This window comes from Populus nigra, chromosome 3, assembly GCF_951802175.1.
Source record: "Populus nigra chromosome 3, ddPopNigr1.1, whole genome shotgun sequence".
Lineage (NCBI taxonomy): Eukaryota > Viridiplantae > Streptophyta > Magnoliopsida > Malpighiales > Salicaceae > Populus > Populus nigra.
In genome coordinates, this window is record NC_084854.1 from 26,009,281 (window position 1) to 26,016,810 (window position 7,530).

Below are 7,530 nucleotides of genomic sequence, written 5' to 3' on the forward strand. Positions count from 1 at the left end.
AAAGTTTGGTTATTATTCCCCATTCTTTTTTCACAGTCTTGAGATGATTGTCCACATGCTTAGGCTCGTATTGCATGTTGAACTTTTGATTGATTTTTGTAGCAACCTTAACAAACGATTCTGTTTTAAAGATGGAAGAAGGTTTGCTTCCTTTAAGTGCCTCCTCAACTAATATCTCAAGTAACATGTGAGACATAGGCTTAGACCATGTGAAGTGCTTGCCCTTGCATTTTTCATTCTGTGTGGAACTCATTTCTACAAAAAAGAAATTACAAATTTATACAAAATAAAATCATATAATATTTAGATTTAATAAATTTCATATAAAAACTATAATTAATATTTAAAAGAGAATACATAAAATACATAAGAACTTATAATAAAATCAACATCTACTCCAAATACATAACAAAGATAATACAAACTCAAGCAAGACATAATCAAAACAAACATATATAATTAACACTCAATTACTAGTTTCTTTGAGTGTTATAATCATTCCACATGGTTGATGTAATCATTTCTCTTTTTGTTATTCACTCCCTATTCTTTTTCTTTTTCTCCCGTTGACTTAAGTTGATTGTTCATCTAATTGGTTCACTTTTTGAACATATTTCTTCCATAAGAAAGTCATAAGGATCAACTCCCATTATGTGATTATGAATAACACAACATGCAAGCACAACATCTAATTATGTTTCATAAGACCAAAAAGATTTGCCATCAATTGATCTAAAACAACTCTTCAAAATACCAAACCCTCGCTCAATAACGGTTCTCAATGAAGAGTGTCGAAGATTAAATAGCTCCTTTTCATTTTCTGGTGAACGTTCTGTAAACTCATTCAAGTGATATCGAACTCCATGAAGAGGAGAAATGATTCCTTTTCGAATACCGTAACCAGCATCACCGAGATAATATTTCCCTACAAATTAAAAAAAACCTATTACTATCTTTATGTAATAAGACATTTTATATGTTTATTGCATATAATACATACTTTATTATATACATTCTGGAATTTTTAGACCATTCGGTCTTGATAATGCATCACCTAAAACCCGTAAATAATGGGCACTTCCTTCTCAGCCAACTAAAACATATATAAACTTCAAATCAAAAGTTATAGCTGCTAAAACATTTTGTGTTGTTCCTTCTTTTCGACCTTGAAACTTTTCTTGAATCTCAACAGGAACATTTGCAGGAACATGGGTACCATCAATTGCTCCCACACAATTCTATATAAACATGAAACAATAATTTATAACCTTTTCTTCTATATGTAATTAATTAATGTATAAAAATATTGGTATTGTTTTTATACCTTAAAATAAGGATAGAATCTTCGATTATTCATTATCTTTACTGGAACTGTATCCTCTGGATCTTTAATAAGGTGTTTGTATAACTTAAGAACTGCTTTTAAAACAATTCTAAAGTAACGATGGATAGTTTCAATAGACCTATAGTATACACCACTAATAAAACAAAATCTTTGGTTTTGGCCTACAATTTATAAGAACACAATTACTTGCTCTCTAATAGACACATTTTGAGTTGATCGTAATAGGTCAGAACTTGTGAGAACATCACACAATCTATATAAGACAACATGTTTCATCTGAATTTGTTCAACGCAATGTCTATCACCTCGATTCAAAATGCTGTCAATATAGAATTCTTGTTGAGCAATTGCATTTATACGTGGTTATCATGGTATATAAATTATATTTCTTTCTTATTCAATAATAGCTACCCCTGTAGCTATCACAGTTACAACTGCTCCTATACATGTTGCATGAATTATCTTACTATCCATAACATGAAAGTGAAGTTTTCTGATAACAAAACCTAAAAATTTGAGGAAATAAATATTAAAAAAAGCATATAAAAAACTTACACAATCAATACAATAAATTATGTTGAAATAAGCTGACAATATATAATAGTTATGGCAATGATATCTGATTCCCTAAACAAAAAAGGTCTTAAAATATATTATTTAAGACCATAAAATTCAATTTCTCGATGATAAAACTGTTTTGAAAATTATACAATTCATAAGTTCACAACGATCAATAGACATTGCGCAATGAAATTCATATAATTACCGGCATCGTCCCACAAATTTATCCATATGTAACAAATATAATCAAACACTAATCATGAATTAATCAAAGCAAAATAAAACAAGTACATTTATAAATATAGTAAAATAAAGCAATAATTATGGCAAAAAATCACGCTTTTTAGGTGTTATCCATGTTTTTATATTTGATTCTACTAATTCCCCTTATTAAACTTCCTCTCGGTCTTGGTGGGTTCCCCTGTAATGAACTCTCATTCTCCTTCCTCTCATTCCCTGTTCGGTTTCTTTCATCCTCTTCCCCTGCTTGATTTCGCTAATCCCCTTCCCCTTCCCCTGTTCGATTTCTCTCATCCCCTTCCCCTTCCCGTGTTCCCTCTCTGTTGTTCGGTTTCTCTCATTCCCCTTCCCCTTCCTCTGTTCCCTCTCGGTTTCTCTCATTCCCTTTCCTTTTCCCCTTCCCCTATTCCCTCTCGGTTTCTCTCACATTCTCGTGTTCTTTCTCTAATTCCTTAACTTCCTCTCTCTGTGCACAAAGAAGCAGGACAAAGATCGAAGCTTCAAAGGGCAAGAGGGCTATACCTCAAAGACTCGCTCCTCCTTCCCAGTTCTCCTCCCTCTTTCCCCTGGCTACTTCTACTAGGACTTGAAAAAAGAGAGAGCAAGGGTTGATTAATTCCTTGATATGGTGGCTAATTCCAGTTCTACACACTACCTCTCTCTCTCTCTCTCTTTGTGCTTCCACCCGGGATATGGTGGCTGGATCCGGGGACGGGAAAACAGGGTAGAGACTGCTTTTTGCTGGGGAAGTTTGGGGATTTTGCTTTGATTGATTCACAGTAATCTTTAGGGTAGGGATTTTACTTTGATTTGGTTTGTTTGGTTCTGTTGGTTTTGCCGAATGTGAGTGATGAAGAATGGAAAAAATGTGCTTTTTATGGCTTGCTTGCTGAATTTGGGTTGTTTTGAACTAACCGAATGTGACGAGGAAATATGAAGAAGAAAACTGTGTTATGTTATGGGAAAAATATGACAGGTAGCAAATTTATCAAGAAGATGAAGGATTTATGCCATAATTCTTACAGATCTAAACGAAGAAGATAAAAACATAAAGGAGATGAAAATACAAACATAAAGGAAATAATATAGGAAAAAAAATACCTGAAATAAGAGCTTCAATTGTTCTAGAGAAATGATGCACTTGTAAATACCTGAAATAAGAGCTTCAATTGTTCCAGAGAAATGATGCACTTGTTCCTGCTTCCCAATTGTTTACAAAAAGAGAGAGAGATCGTGATTTGAGAATTTGAAAAATATGTGTAGTGAAAGAAAGGAAAGTGTTTTCCTTTTCTTATCAAAAGGAAAACACTTTCCTTTGATAAAGTTATGTTTTCTGTTTTGAGTAGAATTAAGTTTTTGCTGCCTAGTTTTTCATATTGTTGCCAAACATGAGAATTTGAGGAAAATGAATTCTAGGAATTGGTTTTTCTGGAAAGAAACAAGGTATTAGTGAAAGTGTTATTCCAGTGATATATTATATTGTATATGTTAAAGTCCATTTCAAATGTTGATAGTCTAGAAAGTTGATCTGCGACGGGCGGATTGGGTTTTGCATGTTGAAGGATATGATGGAAATGTGATTTCTTTGGAGATGCTAGATTCAGGTTAACAGTAGAAGATTTTCACCCTCTTTTGACTCGATGAAATGTGATAAATTGAGCTACTATTGAGCATATGTGAGCAAAATCGGAAAACCTGGAGAACATATAAGTGGCTTTTCTCTAAGCCTTTCCTTAGAGAAAGGCTTAGTTGATCATTCATGGCTACAAAGCTCAAAAGAAGAATGAAGTTAATTCTGGAGACAAGCGTGGATACTCTTCATAAGTGGCATGGAAGGCCATCTAGTTGAAATGATCCTCTAGTGTATGAAGAGGGGTGGTGGGAGAACCAGTTCATGACTTGGACATGGTTAGATAGTTTTCTTAGAAAAACTAGAAAGATTTGGCAAGTACCTACAAAGCTCTTAGCTAATGGCAAACACAAACATTGGAGATGACTTGATGTGCATCCAGAAAACAGATAAAGTAGTAGATGAACACTTTTCGTGAAGAAGTGTTGAACCCTGGTTTATGGTAACAGTTACTACTTGGTTTTCTCTGGTGGAGAAGTAGATGTAGACAACTTCATCGATGAGGTATAATCTATGCTGGGTTAAGCTTGGAAATGTTGCAGGTTGTAAGCATTTGGTTTTAGCTAGCACGAGCATGTGATTGGAAGACAGACTATACAGATCAAGTGGGAGTTATGGCCAGGTATGACTACTCAAATCAAGTAGGAGTAAGCCTAGTGGCGACTACTCAGATCGAGTGGGAATTAGCCTTGAAGGATGAAGAGTAAAAGCGTCAGCAGGTCTACAACGGTAAAGAATCACAAGGATGTGGATTGAAGTCAAAGCTTTAGGAAGGCATCGAATGTAGAAGACAATTACAGTGCTATTCGTATCAGGTGGGAGATTATTGGAAATGTGACACAAGTGACCCAAAGTCAGTAGTACCATTTATGGTGGTGGTTGGCAGATAAGTGTTATTGGTTGGTTTTTGGGAAGGTTTCATTAACATGGCTGCCATTTGAAGCCTATAAAACGGCATTTTGAGAGAAGAATAAACAAGTAGCAAGCAACAACGAGAGCCAAACACAGAGAAATATAAAGAGGCTGCTGCCTTTGTGGCAGCAACATGAGCTTCCATAAACAATAGCTTGTGTAGGCTAGTAAAATGTGAATGATAGAGAGAAGTGATGCAATTACAAGAGAGTGTGAGTATGAGGTTTGTCCTCCTTCACTATTGTAAATTGTGGTGTTTCTCCTATCCAATAATATTGGTACTGCTCTCTTTTTGGAAGATTAACAACCATGAAATATATGTATATGCGTGTATTTGATAGTGCTAGCTGATCAACATTGATGAAGTTAGCTTGAGATAAGAAAAGGTCTTTTATTCTTTTTTTTTTCTGGTTCAAGAATAAGAAAGGGACCGTTTGGGAAAGCGGTCCAACCCGCGTTTCTAAAAATTTTGAATTTTATTTGTACTTAAAATTAATTTTTTTAGTATTTTTGGATATCGTTTTGATGTGTTGATATCAAAAATGATTTTTTAAAAAATAAAAACAATATTATTTTGATATATTTCTGAGTAAAAAATATTTTGAAAAGTAACCGCAATCACATTTCCAAACACACCCAAAAAGTCTTTTATTCTTTCTTTCTTTTTTTCCGGTTCAAGAATAAGCTTTTATTTCAGTTGTAAGAATTTATAGTCGTGAATTGCATCTTTAAAGAACAGGAAGCTTACCGAAGTTTTAACTTGTGATGAAAGTAAAATATTTATTCCGTTTTTTCTTATAAATAACAACCTATGATTTCAGTGCTAAAATATTATGTATACAAATTCATAAAGTTACACTTCGCTTTGAATAAAACACAATTTGGTGGCACAGCAAGTGAAGCAAAACTCAGGTTGTTCGTCGAGTCCTCGAGCATTATTCTTCAGGTACGTTGAGATGGGAGTGAATGTGTCTATCTTCTATTTCTTATATTTTATATTTGTACTTGTCAAAGGAGACGACAGCTGAAACCAAATTTATGATGGGAAAATAAATGGGAGCATTCTTCAGGAAGCTTTGATAATATTTTATATTTCTTATAGGTGGCACATTCTGTTATCAAATCCTGAGAATTATTGAATTATTGAGCATAATAAAGGGAGCTCACGCAGGAAATTTGTGAGTTTTTTTTTGGATAACCATCGAGAGAGGAAATTTGTGAGTGATTCATGTTTTAAAATATTCATGTTGGCTTGTTATCTGAATTACTTGAATTATAATGATAGTTAAATTTTTAAAGGTAGATAATTGGAAGCACTAAATGCATATAGGATTTTCTTGAATCCTAGTAAATATACTATGAATTACTTTTCATATATAATTAATGTTTTTGTGGTTTTAGTGTGTTTTACATAGTTAAATTGTTGAAAAATATAATATGCTAAAGAATCAATTCAAATTAAAAGTTTAAACTATTATATAAAATCTCAAAATATGTTTTATATTAAACTTTTCTTAATATACTTATACTTTTCTTAATATACTTATACTTTTCTTAAAGTTTTGGCTTGAGTTTTTTTCCTGTTCAAGAATAAGCTTTGATTTTAGTTGTAAGTACTTATATTCATGACGTGCATCTTGCTATAACAGCTAGCTTACCTGAATTTTAACTTGTGATTAAAGTATATATTATTCTATTTTTTCTTATCAATAACAACATACGATTTCAGTGCTAAAATATATGTATACAAATTCATAATGTCACACCATTACTGTAAATAAAACACAATTTGGTGGCACAGGAATTGAAGCAAAACTCAAATTGCTCGCCGAGTCCTCAAGCATTATTCTTCAGGTACGTTGAGATGTGAGTTAATGTGTCTATCTTCCATTTCTTTTATTAAATATTTATTCTTCTCATAGGAGAAGAGAGCTGAAACTAATTCATGATGGGAAAATAAACGGTGGTATAATATATAGGTAGCACATTTTGGTAATTAATCCTGATAATTTGATTTGTTGAGCATAATTGAGGGAGCTCAGGAAGGAAATTTGTGAGTGATTCATGTTTTAAATTTATGCTGGGTTCTTTTTTTAATCTGAATTATTTGAATTATAATCACCGTGTAAATTGTTATGTGATTACTAGCATTTTCTTTGATGTGCCTTTAGTTGTGCTGAATATGCTTTTTTTTTGTTGTTGTTGTTGGCACCTGGTCTAATTGAAGGAAATCAAACATGGGCATTCATAAGGTGTCTGAAACTGTTGAAAGACTATGGAACGGATGGGAGCTTCGCATGGTGATGTTGCTCAGTCTCTTTCTTCAAATCTTTCTTATAATCTTTGGGCGTAGACGAAAAGTATACAGCAGGATTCTGGCTCGGAACTCTTGTTTGGTTAGCATACTTGTCAGCAGATTGGGTGGCAACATTTTCATTGAGTATCTTGGCTCAAAAGCTTGGAGATTCAGAAACGAATTGTATAAATTCAAATCGAGGATTGATCCCAGCATTTTGGGCACCAGTCCTCCTTATGCACCTCGGTGGCCCGGACACTATCACTGCATATTCAATGGAAGACAAAGAATTGTGGTTGAGACATCTGTTGGTGCTAGTAAGCCAAGTTGCTGTGGCTTTTTATGCCTTTTCGAGGTCATGGTGGAGTAAGGATCCTCTGTTATTTGTAGCCATTCCCATCTTTGTTGCTGGAATTATTAAATATGGAGAAAGGAATTGGGTTCTGAGGTCAGCAAGCTCGGAGCAGTTCAGGAGTTCGGTATATAGTGATATGAAAGAACTACATCACCAATTTGATGAATTTTCGAACACTGAGTTCTTTGACA

The 7,530-nt window shown here is 33.7% G+C and overlaps 1 long non-coding RNA gene across 1 annotated transcript; it reads left to right on the top strand.

Moving 5' to 3' along the window:
- The first annotated feature begins 5,218 nt into the window (after positions 1-5,218).
- LOC133688497 (uncharacterized) lies at positions 5,219-7,042 on the top strand. The gene is made up of 3 exons (XR_009841166.1): positions 5,219-5,634; positions 6,490-6,542; positions 6,916-7,042. It is a non-coding gene; the product is annotated as an uncharacterized LOC133688497 (long non-coding RNA).
- Positions 7,043-7,530: the final 488 nt, after the last annotated feature.